Here is an 18,140-nt window from a genome sequence, read left to right as displayed (position 1 = left end):
GCTGGTTAGACACATTATATGCATTGTAAAGGTCACTGAGACTCTTCTTTAATTATCTCCTTCGGCTGTTCGAGTTTCCTTCCAGTGGATTTGTTCATTGTGTTCTATTTAGTCACTTCCATCGATTTCCCCAATAAGACACCAATTTTATTTCTTGATTCCAAGTTTTAATTTTCCCTTTTCTCTGTTAATTTTGGTAATGATTTTGACTTGTTTCATTTTTGCCCGTGAGATTTCACTCAGTACTTGGATCTTTATATTTCCCGTGTTTCCCTGTAATGGGGAGAAAGACTAGACTTTTGACTAATGGTATACATATAAAGGAAGTTTATCTGGGACTTATCTGGGAATTTATTTTACATTGAAAAAGACTGAGTGGTAAGCAGAGACTATGGGATAATGAGGGTTAACACTTATCTTGCAATGTGTGCAAGGCGGATCACTTACAAGAAACTCATTTGATATTCACAGCCACCCTGGCCTGTGGGGGCTGCACTAGAGGAGCGGGAGATAGAGGTTAAATGAACAATAATTCGTGAGGGCCACACTCAGAGCTCGCTCTGCACTGCAGGGCATTGCAGGGGAGGATAGGAGGAGAATGCATTCCAACATTAACTTACGTCAAAACTCGTAGTTGGTCCCTTTTGATTTCACTTTCATTTCTGAATATTTCTCCCATCTATGCTACCCTACAGAGCTGTCCTTAAAGCAGTTTTTTCGTTTAGGAAAACATAAAAGGGGCAGCTAGGTGGCAGCTAAGTGGCAGCTAGGTGGCGCAGTGGATAGAGCACCAGCCTTGAATTCAGGAGGACCCAAGTTCAAATCTGGTCTCAGACACTTAACACTTCCTAGCTGTGTGACCCTGGGCAAGTCACTTAACTCCAGCCTCAAAAAAGGGGAAAAAAAATTAAAATTAGGAAAAAAAAAAAAAACCCAACCCTATCAGGCACTTCCGACAAGATTACTGTATTTTACCAAGAGGGAAGAGACGCTAACCTGCGTTTTTCTGAAGGAACAAAAGGGCTCTTGGAGGAAGTTCATTCAGCACGCTGATCTCTTTTAATTGAAGGAGCATCACCTCTGCAGGAAGAAGTTTCTCTAAACTGCCAGCTTCACAGGCCTGCGTGAGGGCTTCTGGGTATTTTTCAAGGGAAGGATGAGAGAGATAAGAAAACGGAAGGGGAACGTATAGTGGCATCCCCTGGAGGCCTCCCACCCGCACTGACCCACCAGCAGAGCCCCAGGCTCTCAATTCCCTTTCAAAATTAGAGACCACATGGATAGCTCTAGTGCTTTCTTACAATGGCCTGGGGTGAGGAGGAAGAGAGCTGAAGAGGTCGGTGCTAGAAATTCACACCTTGCTAGCTTTGCTCCAAAGGGTATGATAAAAGTCTTTGCAAAGCCGCACCCCCACTTCCTCTCACGCAGGCACAGCCATGGTTGCAACTCCTCTGGGAGCCTCAGGGGGCGCTGCCTCGGGAGCCGCTTTCTGGGCACTTCTTGCCTGGGCTTCCTCAGGCGCTCTCTGGCCTTCCCCCTCGCCTGAGGCACTGTCGCTCCGGGGCCGAGGCTCCCGGGCCTGACAAAAGGGTCTGGATAAGTCGATGTAAGCCCCGAGGCCTTCGATGCCTCTGGTTCATCCTCCAGTCAAAAGGATGGAAGGCCTAAGAGGCGATAGATTGAGGCTGCAGGTAAGACCGAGGCTGGAGAGCGCGGGAAAGGCGGGCTGACCGGGCAGTGAAGGGGGGGAGGGGAGGAGAAAGCGGCACTAACCTTTGCCGGCCTCGGTGCGGGGGATACCAGAGCCTTGGGAAGAAGAGAGCGGTTAAACTTCATCCCGCCATTTCCAGCATAGTCCAGCGCAGCAGGCTAAGTGTTGGGGGGAGAAAGACAAAAAAGGAGCTCCTGAAATACTTTGTGAAAAGAGAAGTAAGTTCCCGCTAGTGAAGGGGAGATGGCCCAACGTGAGCGTCCTATGGAGTGGGGGCGAGGAGTCGCGGAGTTGCCGAAGGGCAGGTTGGGAGGCTTGCAGAAATGCCGGAGGCATGTGGAATAATCATCTTGCAAACACAGGTTGGCACGGCCTTGAGCAACAGGATTCTGCCGTAGGAAACATTGTCAGCTGTGTGGCAGGTAGACTAGGGAGAAGGACGGGGCCACCATCGTTTTGAAAGCTGTGGCAGGGAGGCCCTTACTCAGTGAGGGCTGGACTTGGCAGACGGGCGCAAGCCCTTAGGGATACTGGGGAAGTAGAGCCTCTGAGGCTTCAGTGAACCGAGTGATGGAGGGGGAAGAAAGCATCAGAGTTGGCAGTGAGGCTGAAACCCGGGCGATAGCAGTTCATCAGAAACAAGTTTGGAAGAGGACCTTACATCTGGACATGTTTAGGCCGAGATGCATATAGGACATCCAGTTGGAGAAGCCCTCAGAGAGACAAACAGCAGGAGAGAGAAGAAAACAAAAATCAAAACAGTTTTTTGGTTGTGGAGTCAACTTTGTTAATCACACCAAACCTGCCTTTAACCTCTGGGTGACCCGACCTGAAAAGAACAGCCTGGAGACAGTCAGAAATCAAAAAAGTCTAATTTTAAAAGGAGAGAAATGGCTTTGCAAGCAAAGAGGCAAATTAAATGTAAGGGTTGGGGAGCTGAGGTAACGTGGGGGGATCTCGGGGCCTATACAGTGGTCTTGCAGTGAGCTGTAGCCCTGAAAGTGAAAAGTCAATAATGAGCATGTTTGATTCATAGTGAGGCTCCACTGTGGAGCATACAGCAGGTGCTTGTCCTAGCTGAGAGAGCACCTGCTGCTGGTCAAAGCCATATAGTAATTATATGAAACCATTCCAGAACTTTGGCATCCCCCGGGGGTGAGTGCAAAGGATTGTTATGTCAAGCACAGCCTCCTTGCTGGGCCTTGGCTCTGGAAAACAGGGTGTCTCCTAATATCTTGACACCGATAAAAGGATATTTCATTCATGGTTGATAAGTATTTGTAGAGGGGGTGTAGAGGGAAAAGACAGCATGGCCTCCAATGGAACCTTTGGAAAAATCCAGGGTCAAGGCGATAACATAATCTAGCAAAGTAGACAAGAAGGATTTGTAGAAGGCATGTGGAAGGGAGCAATTTCACAAAAGCCTGAGGAGGAAGGAGCATCATGGAGGAGGGACAACAGACAAAAGCTTCACTGACCTTAAAGAAGAATGGGAACTGAGAAAAGGTTGGTAAGTTAAAACCTTGTTGATAACTTTGGAAAAAGAGCAGTTTCAATGGAAGGGTGGGATCAGATATGAAGTGAGGCTTGGGCGGACAAGTTTTTTCCATTCTTTTTATAAAAGGGAAATTTGTTGCATGATCACTTTTAAAAAATTAAACTAGGTAATTAGGGATGTGCTGACTGCAGTTCTTAAGGTCTCTCTCTCTTATGGATTGTTAAATTTTCAGTGTGAGCATTTATATCTCAGAAATCAGCAAATGCTATAAATCAGGAGTTGATTAATTTTTAGGTTTATTGTCCAGATTTTAGAAAGTGATAGAGAAAAATGTTAAATTTTGAAGTGTGTCCTGCTTTTTCAAAGAGCTAATTGTTAAACATTTACAAAATATAAGTATTACTGACCATTCTACTTTCAGAAGAAAGAACTAGCCTAACCACAAAATCCTGATAAAGGGGACTAGGGTAGAAACTGCTTAACCCAGCCAGGGTCAGTGACCAGAAAGTGCTTGCTTAAAGGTGCATTGCATATTATCAAGACATATCCTAGGAGTGGGATAAGTTCTTTGAATACGGAATATATAACCAGGGAGGGGGAACATGTCTAGAATGATGTGGAAGACTAAATTGGAAGGGCTTTGGCCAACCAGAACTCTGAAGGGAGGAGTAGGTCTATAACCTTAGAGTATACAAGCTTGTCTTTCTATATCGTGTGTGAACTCATATGGAGTTTTACACCCGCTTCTACACAAATGTATTAAAAGTTTAAATTTCTTCACTCATCCTGAGGTTAATTTACTGCAGTTTTGGGGTTTTAGAATTTTATTTAAAATAGCTTATTGCTTAAATTTTGTATAGAAATTTGAGGATGTGTGTTAATTCTGATTTTCTTGTACTTTGCGGTCTAAGAACTCCTGGGAATTTCAGTCACTATTCTTTTCCCTTCATTAGCTTTTACCTAATAGATACATACAGGCAATTTTCTTTTTGTCTCCTTTTAATTTGAAAGCAGTTCTTAACTTTTTTTTGTTTTCTGGAACTTTGGCGGCCTGGTGAAGGAACCCCCAGACTTCAGATTAGTGTGTTTTTATTAATAAAATTGAAAGAAATGCCAAATTAGAGGCTATGAAAATTTTTTCCTACCCAAAGTTCACAAATCCTCTGAAACTACCTGTGTAGAATAGAAGCTGAGTTAAAAGCCTTGTAATTAGATTTGAAAAAAAAAAGACAAATAACATTTTTAATAGCATGTATTAGGTTCACTTCCTAGCCAAAAGTCTTACATTATCATAATTTAAGCTGTGGCCTAGAAATCTGACCATTTTTTAAAGTTAATTTTTCCTTTGTTCCCAGCAAGAAGTCTCTTAGGACAAATAATTTTTTAATGAGAAAAAAAAATAGGTAAACAAAACTAACAGACATATAAACCTAGTTTCACAGTGTACAGTTATCCCTTCCACATCACAGGGGTTAGGAGTATGTAACCCCATGATCTGGAAAATCTGTTAAAATTTTTTTTGGCTTTTCCCTTTATACCAGAAAAGAAATTTGAATTTTTTGGGGGGAGGGGTGTTTATAATACCTTATTGGAAAATTTGGATTCAGTATTTGGTCATAGGTTGTATGTAGGTCTTTAACAAGTCTCCCACTATATACAAGGCCATTTCTAAACATCCTGATCTTTATCTGGTCACTGGACCCAGATGGCTCTAGGGAAGAAAGTGAGGCAGGCTTGTTAGGTTCCTTACTAGGTGGTAAGTCGATACTTAACAATTCTCTAGCTCAGAATTCAAACCTTTAGTTCACACCTTTAAAAGGAGCTTGCTCATTGGTCTGTGAGGAGTTCCCACAAGCCCATTCTCTGGGAGGATAAAAGGAGCCAAGATTCAGGAAGGAAAGGATTTTTACTGTGGTGCTGCCTGGGATCACTTGGACAAGAGCAGATTCACAAGAACTAAAGGAAAAGCCTGCTCATGGAAATTCACAACTAGGATTGACTTCTGGGAAACCTACAATCCCACACTTTTGGAGGCAGAGTCTGATTCATTCCCATGTCTACCTACTCTCTGACTGGAGTCTCCAGAAGCCTCCCAAGAAACCTGCTCCCAGAGAAAAGGATTTACAGAAAAGAAACCTCCTCCCAGAGAAGGATTATAATTGAGAGACAACAGAACATTACATTTTGGCGCCCAACGTGGGCCTCTCCCCTTTTCTTTTGATTTAGAACATAGGGTGGTCATGACCTTGAAACAGGTATACATAAATCCATCAATATGGAAGATATTACACATAATTACATAAATTACATAAACACATAGTATCACATGCTAGAAGTGATATAATAAATAACATGATCAACTAATCATAAATTAAGAATTTATATATGCCCATAAGTCCTAGAAATAGTCCAAACGGAATCCATTGTCCATTAGTTCATGTGTCAGGAATCCAATAATTCCTGCAAGTTTTGAAGTCCTTCAATGGTCTCATCAACAGTTTTTTACCTCAAGGAATCCAATAATCTCTGCTGGTTTTAAAGTTCTTTAACAGTCTCCTTATCAGCCATGCTCTTTCAGTATCAGATGTTTCTTCGAGCAGGTGACTTTTCATAACCCACCTTCACTTAAATCCAATTCACTTGATGTCATGGCATCACTGCTTTGATGTCATGGTCCTCTTCTAGTACAAAAGACAACAGCAGCAACATATATAGGTCAAAGCTGTGTAGTCTGCTGGCCTTTGCATGTTTTTGTGACTTTTGCAAAGCTCCCCCCAAATTCCCATTTACAGTAATTTTTTATGCTGAACTCTGATAGGAAAAGTCACAATGTAAAAGGAATAACTTTATGTAGCATTCATCTGAAAAGAAGAAAAGGAAATATGTTTTCATACCCCCTTTTTTGACTTTTTATGACATCACTCATCTATATTCTCTTTACTCACATAGATACTATCTTAGTCCAGGTATTCATTTCTTGTATTACAATATCCTTTTGGTTTTCAGTCTTTTTTCCCTCTCCACTTTCCACATTTCTGCTAAAGTAAGTTTGCATAAATACTAGTTTGACCATGTTCTTCCCCTATTCCTTTACTCTATTTCCTTTAAGATCGGAGAATCTGCTGTTTAGCTTTTAAGGGCCTTCACAAGTCTTAATTTCCTTATACATTGCTCTCCTTCCTAGCTAGGTGGTACAGTGGATAGAATGATTGACCCGAAGTCAGGAAGACTCATTTTCCTAAATTCAAATATAGCCTCAGATACTTAGCTGTGTGACCCTGCCCAGAATCTCTTCTAAGAAAGTCCCAAATGGGTCACAAGAGTCAGACACAAATAAAAACAATTAAATAGTCTGTGGTCTAGCATAATTGGCCGCCTTGCTGTTTCTCATATAAGTGTATTTCCCATCCCCACAGCTTTTCACTGTCTGTCTCATGCTTAGAATGTACTCTCATGCTGTCCACTTCTGAGAATCCCTAATTTTCCTTTAAAATTCTACCCAAATACCATATGTTCTATGTAAAGGCATTCCTGATTACCTCAGCTACTACACCCCCTCACCAAAGCAAATAAATTTCATTGATATTTTATTTATAGTCTTAAAAAAGGTACCTAAAGCAGTAAAAAGTTAAGTAACTTTCCAAGGATTACATACTCAGTATATGTCATGTGTGGGATAAATGTGTATTACATATATATGTGTATGTAAGCATGCAGATATATGCATATATACATAAGCATAGAATATGTGTATAAGTTGTCTATTGCAATAGGATGTAAACCCTTTGAGAACAATACCATTTCATTTTTGTCTTTGGATGATATCTACATCAAGCATTATGCCAGAAGATAATACATGCTTGTTGATTCTCCAGTTATCTTCTGTTTACTTACTGATGTACAGTACCTAAAAATATCCAGTAGAAATAAGATCCTTGATAGTACAGACTATTTAATCTTTGTTCTTATCTCCCTGGACTTTGCAAATTGTTTTATATATAATAGGCACTTAATACATGTTTCATGGTGTTAAATTGAAATTGCACATAGATGTCCATTATGGAACCTGGAGTCAACATAGTTCTCTTTTCTGCAATTAATGGATGAAACCAGCTTTACAGTCACCAGCAATGATCTAGCAGCACTTAATATTTCTTGACAAAAATGGCCCTATGATAGTTATCTTAGATTTTTTTTAAGGAAATGTACCACAAGGACTTAGTTTTGGTTTTTTTTTTTTAATTTAATTTTTTACAAAAATTTTATGCATAGGTAATTTTTCAGCATTGACAATTGCAAAACCTTTTGTTCCAACTTTTCCTCTCCTTACCCCCACCCCTTCCCCCAGATGGCAGGTTGACCAATACATGTTAAATATGTTAACGTATAAGTTAAATACAATATATGTATACATGTCCAAACAGTTGTTTTGCTGTACAAAGAGAATAGGACTTGAAACAATATACCATTAGCCTGTGAAGGAAATAAAAAATGCAGGCGGACAAAAACAGAGGGATTGGGAATTCTATGTAGTGGTTCATAGTCATCTCCCAGAGTTCTTTCATTGGTTGTAGTTGGTTCAGTTCATTTCTGCTCTATTGGAATTGATTTGGTTCATCTCATACCAAAAGGACTTCCAAAGAGCTTTGGATATCAGATGAATTTATGGTTTTGAAAAAAGTATAGTTAAAACATAATAATGGGGAGGGTTAGCAAAAAGGCGAGAGGCCTCTGGGGAAAGACAGTAAAGAACACTTAAAGACAAATACTTTCTGGGAATAAGGAAGACTTAGAGATGCTTGGTCATAGTGATTACTAGTTGTGTAGTGCTGAGGCCATCTATCAACAATTCCTAGCAAGAATGAAAGAAAAGTAAAACTTCTGAGTTGAAAGAGTGAAGCTGTTGTTGGAGGTTTGGAAGAGGCTAGCATGAAAGAGACTCTAGAGCACTGAAAGAATTTTCTAATCTCAACATCAAAAGAAAACATTTTTAGTAGGTGTATCTTTGCTATGGAGGATATGGAATAGAAAAAGTAGAATGTTCTGACCAGGATAATATTTTTAGACTCACTGGGAAAAAAATCTCCAATTGGGAAACTGGAACAAGGCTAAAAGATGCCTAACTTTTCTTACCATTCCTGACATTTCAAGGCAGAAGGTTCACAAATAGTAAGATCTGCTAAGTAAAACTGGCTTACTATTCTCTTTCCCAGGGGTTATCAAAGAAGAAGAATCTGTAAGCCATCATGACTTCAATTAGGAGACTATTATTGAGAAACAACAGGAAAATAAGGCTGTTTCCTCTTTTAACTATTCTCATGTCTCTTCACTAAGACTAAAAATCAAGTAATTAGAAACACCTGTTAGTGGAAACTATGAAGATAATAATTCTTTGTTGAACTGATGCTAGATTAGAGTCAATCTAAAAGAGGATTCAAATTTATGATGTGGAATTGGGGTCCATAGGGGAGGATTCTCTTTCCCCAAAGTATATCCATCATTGATCAGTTACTGATTCTGAAAGAATTCTTTGAATAAACAGAAGTATACTTAGTTCTCTCAAGGAAAATCAACTAGATCCATGATTTACTTATAGGATGATCACAACAGACAATAACTATCATTGTTGGTCTTGTACAGTGTTTTTTCACTTAGGGATCCTTAGATAACATGTTCAGCATGGGATAAAGAGAGCCTTAAAAATACAACAAATTCTGTAAGAAATGACCAGCAGGAGGAATACAGAGAGGCTTGGAGAGACTTACATCAACTGATGCTGAGTGAAATGAATAGAACCAGAAGATCGCTGTACACTTCAATGTTGTATGAAGATGTATTCTGATGGAAGTGGATATCTTCAACATAAAGAAGATCCAACTCACTTCCAGTTGATCAATGATGGACAGAAATAACTACACCCAGAGATGGAACACTAGGAAGTGAATATAAATTGTTAGCACTACTGTCTATCTACCCAGGTTACTTATACCTTCGGAATCTAATACTTAATGTGCAACAAGAAAATGGTATTTACACACATATATTGTATCTAGGTTTTACTGTAACACATGTAAAATGTATGGGATTGCCTGTCATCGGGGGGAGGGAGTAGAGGGAGGGGTGGATAATTTGGAAAAATGAATACAAGGGATAATATTATAAAAAAAATTACTCATGCATATATACTGTGAAAAAAAATTCCAAATAAAAAAAATTAAATTAACCAAATTTCATTCAGGGCTAGCTCTAATAGATATAATAGGACTAAATTGGGAGTCATGTTATAGGGAGCAAAAAAATGTGATTCTTAAAATAAACAAACGATGCATACTAAAAGAAGATCTAAAATAATGTTATCTGACATTATCGAGTGAAAGAAGGGTAATTTGGGGGCAATGAATTAAAAATTGTCCCTCCAAGGCTAAGTGAAATGATCAGGACCAGAAGATAATTATATACTTCAACAACAATTCTGATGGACTTGGCCCTCTTCAACAATGAATGAACCAAATCAGTTCCAATAGAGCAGTAATGAACTGAACCAGCTATACCCAGTGAAAGAACTCTGGGAGATGACTACAAACTACTAGATAGAATTCCCTCTATTTTTGTCTACCTGCATTTGATTTCCTTCACAGGCTAATTGTTCACTATTTCAAAATCTGATTCTTTTTGTACAGCAAAACAACTGTTTGGACATATATACATATATTGTATTTAACATATACTTTAATATATTTACCATGTATTGGTCAACCTGCCATCTGGGGGGAAGGGGTGGGAGGAAGGAGGGGAAAAGTTGGAACAAAAGGTTTTGCAATTGTCAATGCTGAAAAATTACTCATGCATATATCTGGTAAATAAAAACTATTAAAAAATACAACAAATGAAAAAGTAATACCCAGCAAAATTGGAGACAAAATGAAGAAAATGGGAGTCTAAACTAGTAGGATAAGCTCATCATGACATTTAGGACCACCAGGGGAAGAGCAAAAAGATAAACATTAAAAGGAGTAGGCCTAGGAAAAGAAATATCCTAGAGGTTTCATGCTAGAAATAATTTTGCTCCACAATTCAAGATGGAAAGAGTAAAGTCCATTGGGACTGCCTCAGTTAAGAAAAATATACTTTACCTATCACCAATACAGTCACATTTTAACTTACATTTCAGGCCAGGGCTGCTTGGGTCCCCTATACTGATTCATAGCAGAGATGAATGAAAAATAGTTGTTAATAATATGCAAATTAATGTGTTGATAAGTTCAGTGGCTACTAAAAGTGAAATCATTCCTGTTCACAAGGAGTTTGCATTTTAATGGTATACATATTGGACAGTTCCTCTTTTCATAGCATCTGCTATTCTTATTTGATTGGACCAGAACACAGAAACAAGTAAGCTTAGGATGGAACCAACCAATAAGAAAAAACAGGCTAGGAAATTTAAGGCTATATTGGGGGGGAAGAAACTTCATATTTGTTTATTTGTAATGCCAGAGAAGAATATAATAGTGTCTACTCCTTAAAGTGTGTTTACCATGCAGCCCTTTTCTGATCACATAAGTGAAGTGGCTGGATTTTGGTCCTTCCTAGTAATATGCAAGGTAAGTTTATTACAACTTGCAGCCTATGAATTTCTAATTCTTACCTCACTTCAAAGAATTCTATCCCTGAGACTTATGGGGTCAAAGTATAAACTTGACATTTAACTTTATAGCAGTCTTTTGACCCAGAACTTTGGGAGGGAAAGTTTTTATCAACTTTCAGGTCCAAGATTTGAGGGAGGCATTTTTTAGATTAACTAGATACTGATCATTAAAAAGTCAAGACAAACGATGAATTAAGTAAGTATTTTACTGGTGTTAAAAGGAGGTAGAAGTGTAATTTTCTTGCATTAATATAAAATCAAGAAGAGAAAGTCATCTTTTAACCTGAAATGATACTACATGTATAGTGTGTGTGTGTGTGTGTGTGTGTGTAGAAAGGAATCAATGATATTGATTTTAAAGTTAGGATAATGCAGGTATATTTTAACAAGTATCCCTAAATGAATCCTTAAGAAGGAAAATTGTTATTAGACTTTCAATTAGAGCAACCATTCTCTCTGATGATTATCCTGGAGGGAGGAAGAACCATTGATAAACACTTCCCAAGATGATCAGTCATTTTAGAGATCAAGAAGACTGCTGTAATCTGCTTCCTTAGTTGATTGCCTCAAGAAACTGAAACTATTATTTAGAAAAGAAAAATCAGTGTTTTTCACTCTTTCCTCAAAAAGATGATTGTAATAGGTAAAGCAGGGCAGGACTGGCAAGCAGAGGGAGGGAGTTATTTTAAATTATGAAATAATCTGAAGCTAAAAGACATTAATTGGGGTAATTTTTCTCATTCATCTCATGTTTGTCTTTGTGACCTGTGCCCACCTTAACCCCTCTCTATGATTGATCATTTAAAGCCTAATAGGACAAATTATAAAAAAAGCTTTAATACTTTACATGAAAGTGATTCAATCTGTGGGATCTACTAGTAGACAAATGCTGATGCTAGAAAAAATCCAATCAGCAAAATGGTATACTTATTATTAATCGTTTTATCAAGAGGAAATTCAGACCATAGTGGTGATGTGATTGCCAGAAATCACATCGATAGTAAGTGATAGAATCAGGTTCAAATGAATATTTCCTGATGTTAAATAGAGTAATCTTGTTTTTGAGATATCTCAAGACCCAATTCCTTTTAAATATAGTTGTCTAGATATGTAAAGCATCTCACTCCTTGAGTTGGTAAATTGTTAGAGAAAAAGAGTGGAAATTCAAATAAATAGATAGAGAAAAGTGATTCTGGAAAATTCTTGGATTCTCCTATTTATATTATGAGACTGAACATGGGGAGGAAAAAAAAAAAAACAGAACAAGAAATAGGAAGTGAAAGCTATTTGTGGCACAATACATAAGAACTTGAAGACACATTTCAACTTAATATCCTTAAATACATTTGCTTTCAAAGCCATATCATTCTTTAGCCCTAATCCCAGCATAGATACTTATTATAAATCATTTATCTTCTACTGAAGACTCTTAAGATCTTCGGCACAATTGGAAAGCATATTTGTTGGATTGTAAGAAGAATAGAGAGTAGAGAAGGTAGTTATTTACTGCAAACTTATTTCAAGGATTTAGTTACAAAAGGCGGAAATGTTATAATTAGTGGGGATGGAAGGTTCATGTGAGGATTTTTTTTTTCTGAATTGGGAGATGTGGTCATAAAGGAATGAGCCAGTAGAGAGAGAGAAATTGAAAATCTGTGAAAGAGTAGGAATGTCTGAAGGCTATTGGAAGAGACAGGTAGAAGGTATCTTTTGGTTCTATTTATAAATAACCCCATCAACCATTTCATTTTCCACAGTGACTAGTCCAGAGCAGGAAATATATGAATCAGTAAATAATATCTTCCTAATTTAAAAATCTCATTGTCCCCAGTTCAATGGGGAGAGGGCATAGTGCAGATTCTATCAATTGCTAAAGACTTGAATTAGTATGTTTGACCCCATTATAGAAACCCCACAGCAACAAAGTTGTTCTGTCTTCCCAGGTTTGGCCATAATATTTCTAAACATAGAAGAAATAAATTAATTGGATTTTAATTTCTTTTTTGTAGAATCTCTTCTCAAAGAAAAAATTTCACCCCAGTCTTCTCAGAGGAACCTCAGCAAGACTTCAGTAACAGGTTCACCTTTTCCCTTATATCCCAAGCTCTTCCAAATCCAGACCAAAGAAATGGGTTAACTGTGCATACTCCACACATGTCAGAACTGAATGTATAAAGGTTAATTTGTACATCTCAGACTAGATTCTGATCTGTTTAGAAAGAATTGTTGGCTCTGTCAGGCATAGCCATGTGAAGAAGATAACTGCTTACTCAAAAGCACTGTCATGACTATTTGCCAAGATTCTGATAAAGAGGCCATTAAAGAGGATCTATACCTATGAGTAGCTAAAGTATACTCAACAACTAGGCCTTGTTAGGAGAAGTAATAAGGGGAAGTAAGGGCAACTTTTCTTAAGTGGAGGCTAAAAGCAGCCAATAACTGCTCCTGCTTGGAACAGTGTTGTCTCAGTATTCTTTGTCTTAGAAGCTCTTGTTGATCACTTGCTCTTGGAGGTGAAGGAAAGTTTCAACATCCAAATACTATATGAGGATATGGTGGAGAGGTGACACTTACTAGGAAAAAGAGAAGAACAACAAGCATCATTAAGCAAAGGCCTTTTTTTTCCATTTATATTCAGAAGAATGGAACAGCCTTTTTGACAAGGTGAAGTAGACAAATAAAGAACATCAGTTCTTTTAAGAACCTGAGTAAATAATGCATTTTTGAAAAAAAGTATGTTAAGATTTAGATTATTACAAATAATGTTGCCTTGAATATCATTATACATAAGAGTATGTTCATGGTTTCAATAATTGCACAAATCTTTTGAACCTGTGTAGTGAAATCTTTGGGGCAAAAGGTATAACAGAATTTGTTAAGAGAATTCCAAATTAATTGAACTAGTTTTACAGCTCCACTAGCCTGTGTTTTCCTGGCTATTCAGTAGTGAATTTTCCCATATTCAAAAAAAAAAAAAAAAAAAAAACAGACAAAACAGTTAATTTGATGATTTCACATAAATTTGCATTCTGCATTATTTTAATTTGCATTGTGTGTTTTTGGTGATTTGAACACAGCTTTAGATTAGATTGTTATTGATATTCTGTGTTTCTTCTTTTGAAAGCTATTTACATCCTCTGAACATGTGTGTATTGGCTTTCGATCTAATTGATTTCTTTCAATTATCTATAGACTTTGGATATTATACTGTTATGAGATGTTAATTTTGTCCTATAAGTCAAGTGTGACAAACTAATCTTTCTGACATCTTTCAAATATAGTTACATACCCATCATATGTCTTCTTTTTTTCTAGGCTAAACTTTGCCAACACCTTCAGTGGATTCTCATGCAGCATCATCTATAGTTCCAACATCTTCCTGCTCTTCTTTTACTGGATATGGTCCAACTCCTGTAATTGTTTGCTCACATGTGATGCTTAAATTGAAAATAATACTTTATGTATTTGAGGACTTTTCATAAGGCTTCAGGAATATCAAGATATATAGCTAACTTTTCCCTTCTTTTCCATTGTTTCTAATGCTTTCTAAAAGCTTCTCAGAGATTGGAAGGAAATGTGAATGTTTGGGTATGAGTTAAAGGCTGGCACCTAAAGGAGGGTCAGTGAAGCAGATACAATGGAGAGCTGAAAATGTGTTGACTAGCTCAAAGCATGTTGCCTGGGAGGTCTCTCTCTCTCTCTGAAAAGAACAATAACACTTCCCAAAGGTAGCAGTTGAAGAGGTGTCAGAACAAGCCAGAACTTCAGAAAATGGCCACTATAAGCTCAGAGAGCTGTGGCAGAATGTTGCCATTTTAAATAGCATATCCTCAGAATTCTCTCTATGTGAGTTACTATCAAAATTAAGGTAATTTCTGATATTTCCACAAAGAGGGGGAAAAAAAGATGTCAATACTTCTAATTCACAACATCAGTTGTATGAAGTGGAAACAAAAGGTGGTGATCTACAAGGAATTCTGATAAAGGAGAACCAATTTGCCACCATTTGTCATTGTTTAACCAGCATTGGTGCTCATTAAATAATTCCATATCTTTGGATACAGCAGAACTTTATCATAGATATATGATTAAGGCATATCCCATCGGAATGGAAAGATCCCAATAAGCAAGCTTGTGTTTCTTTGTAACTTGGTCTTCTATATGAATTTGCTCAGCCTCTATTCTATCAAAACAATTGGTGCGAACACTCAACAGGCATGTCTGTTTTTTGTCAATAAATTGGCATTCTGGTTACAAAAATTAGTCTTTTTGTAAGTTTGTTTAGTATGGATAGTTTCCCTTAAACCCTATCACCTCTTAACTGGATGACTCCATATCCTATCTGTTGTCAAGACCTGTCTATTCCACCTTTTTGTTTTGAATGTGCTCCCTTCTGCTCTCTGATTTTGCCATCATACTGTGTAGACCCAGTTCGCCTTGTATTTGTTGTTTATTTGGCTTTTTTAGTCATATCCAACTCCTTGTGAGCCCTGTGGGATTTTCTTGGCAAGGATTCTAGAGTAGTTTGTCATTTCCTTCTCCAGGGTTGCCTTTTCACTTGAGGAAGTGGAGGCAAACATGTTTAAGTGACTTGCCAAGGATCACATAGCCAGTGAGAGTTTGAGGCTGCATCACCAGGCTGCCTCATACCTCATGGTTGGCCTGCTACCATATCCCTGCTTCAAGTCTCTTCTAACTCCTCTTTATCTTCTGTTCAGCCACAGAAAGTATTTCTTTCTAAAGCACAAACCTGACATGTCATTCTGTTCAATAAACTCTAAGGTGTCTTCTTTGCCTCCAGGATCAAATACAAATCCTTTGTTTAGTAGATGATCATAACCTATCCTCTTTCCCCCAGATTTCCAGTTTTCTTAATACCTTATATATAAACCTATCAGTATACTCCTTACTCCAGTGACACTGCCATATGAGCAAGGAACTGTAATGCTTTCCTTCCTCTTCATCTACTGACTTCACTAACATCCTCAGAGTTCCAGCTAAAATCCCATCTTTTACAAAATGCCTTTCCTGATCCTTCTTAATTCTGATATCTTAGATAATCTTTTAAATATTTCCTATTCCATATGTATCTTGTTTGCCCAATTTGCCTGTTGTCTCCTTCATAATAGATTGTGAGTTTCTTGAGAGCAGGAATCTTTTTGTATTCTCAGTGCTTAGAACATAGTAAGCATTTAATAGATGTTTATTGACTTCCTGATTGACTTAATCTTTGAAGCTAAACATTAGACTTGATGTAACTCCATTGGGAGTCTGCTATTAAGATAGTTAACTAGTCTCCCTCACCAGATCATGTCTTCAGTGTTTTTTAATGATTATCAAAGCACTTTTAAACATTTTTGTTTGTCTTGAGTAGACTTCTAGAAGTAGGGAAAGTTGGTATTATCCCAGTTTTATAGATTTATTCTCAGAATTAAAATAAATTGACTTTATCTTTTATTAGTGATAGATTTGGCACTAGATTCTTCATCTGCAAACTCCTGACCCAGTGCCCTTGTCACTATATTTTCCACAGCAGGTTGTTAAATCGGATGTGTTTTTTTTGTTTTGTTTTGTTTTGTTTTTCAAATTGGAAAAGCAAAAAGAATTCACTGATTATAAAGCATTGTAATTATATCCTCAATATTACATAAATTTCCAACTAGTGAGAAGTTGTGTGCTGCTTAACAACATAGTGGCACCATGGATATTAAAGATTCTACTTGATTGACTTCTGAAAATCCTTTCTGGCTAATGACCCAAAATAATCCCTGATGGCTTTCTTTTGTTCAACAGAGTGTCTATTAAATGCTAAAAATCAATTGAACATTTTCTTGGTATAGTACATACACATGTATATATTCATGTATATGTTTACATGTATATGTGTACACATACACGTACATACTCTGAGAGAATCCCTCTCACAAAGTTATCTAAACTCCAAAAATCCTTTCCTAGAGAATCAAACCTCTTTATCCTACTATAGCAGAAACTTGGCATGGACCTACACTTAACACCACATACTAAGATAAGATCAAAATGGGTCCAAGATTTAGGCATAAAGAATAAAATCATAAAAAATTGGAGGAACATGGGATGGTTTGCCTCTCAGACTTGTGGAGGAGGAAGGAGTTTGTGTCTAAGGGAGAACTAGAGACCATTATTGATCACAAAATAGAAAATTTTGATTACACCAAATTAAAAAGTTTCTGCACAAACAACACTAATGCAAACAAGATTAGAAGGGAAGTAACAAATTGGGAAAACATTTTTATAGTTAAAGGTTCTGATAAAGGCCTCATCTCCAAAATATACAGAGAATTGACTTGACTTTATAAGAAATCAAGCCATTCTCCAATTGATAAATGTCAAAGGATATGAACAGACAATTTTCAGATGATGAAATTAAAACTATTTCCACTCATATGAAAAAGTGCTCCAAATCACTATTGATCAGAGAAATGCAAATTAAGACAACTCTGAGATATCATTACACACCTGTCAGATTGGCTAAGATGACAGGAACAAATAACGATGAATGTTGGAGGGGCTGTGGGAAAACTGGGACACTGATGCATTGTTGGTGAAAGAATCTGGCCATTCTGGAGAGCAATTTGGAATTATGCCTAAAAAGTTATCAAAATGTGCATACCCTTTGACCCAGCAGTGCTACTACTGGGCTTATATCCCAAGGAAATACTAAAGAAGGGAAAGGGACCTGTGTGTGCCAAAATGTTTGTGGCAGCCCTTTTCATAGTGGCTAGAATGGATGTCCATCAATTGGAGAATGATTGGGTAAATCATGGTATATGAATGTTATGGAATATTATTGTTCTGTAAGAAATGACCAACAGGAGGAATACAGAGAGGCTTGGAGAGACTTACATCAACTGATGCTGAGTGAACCGAGCAGAACTAGGGGATCATTATACACTTCAACAATGATACTGTATGAGGATGTATTCTGATGGAAGTGGATATCTTCAACATAGAGAAGAGCTAATCCAATTCCAATTGATCAATGATGGGCAGAATCAGCTACATCCAGAAAAGGAACACTGGCATATGAGTATAAACTGTGAGCATTGTTTTTTGTTTTTGTTTTGTTTTGTTTTTCTTCCCAGATTATTTTTACCTTCTGAATACAATCCTTCCTTTGTAACAACAACAATTCGGTTCTGCACATATATATTGTACCTAGGATATACTATAAGATATTTAATATGTATGGGAATGCCTGCCATCTAGGGGAGGGGGTGGAGGGAAGGAGGGGAAAAATTCGGAAC

At 37.5% G+C, this 18,140-nt stretch overlaps 1 long non-coding RNA gene across 1 annotated transcript; it reads left to right on the top strand.

Annotated features, from left to right (window-relative positions):
• The first annotated feature begins 696 nt into the window (after positions 1 to 696).
• Positions 697 to 15,064, top strand: LOC141557960 (uncharacterized). Its single transcript, XR_012486925.1, has 3 exons — positions 697 to 1,691; positions 12,864 to 12,932; positions 14,170 to 15,064. It is a non-coding gene; the product is annotated as an uncharacterized LOC141557960 (long non-coding RNA).
• Positions 15,065 to 18,140: the final 3,076 nt, after the last annotated feature.

The sequence above is a fragment of the Sminthopsis crassicaudata genome, chromosome 2 (genome assembly GCF_048593235.1).
Source record: "Sminthopsis crassicaudata isolate SCR6 chromosome 2, ASM4859323v1, whole genome shotgun sequence".
NCBI lineage: Eukaryota > Metazoa > Chordata > Mammalia > Dasyuromorphia > Dasyuridae > Sminthopsis > Sminthopsis crassicaudata.
The sequence above is the reverse complement of the archived record's forward strand: the minus strand, read 5'-3'. Positions and strand labels throughout refer to the sequence as shown.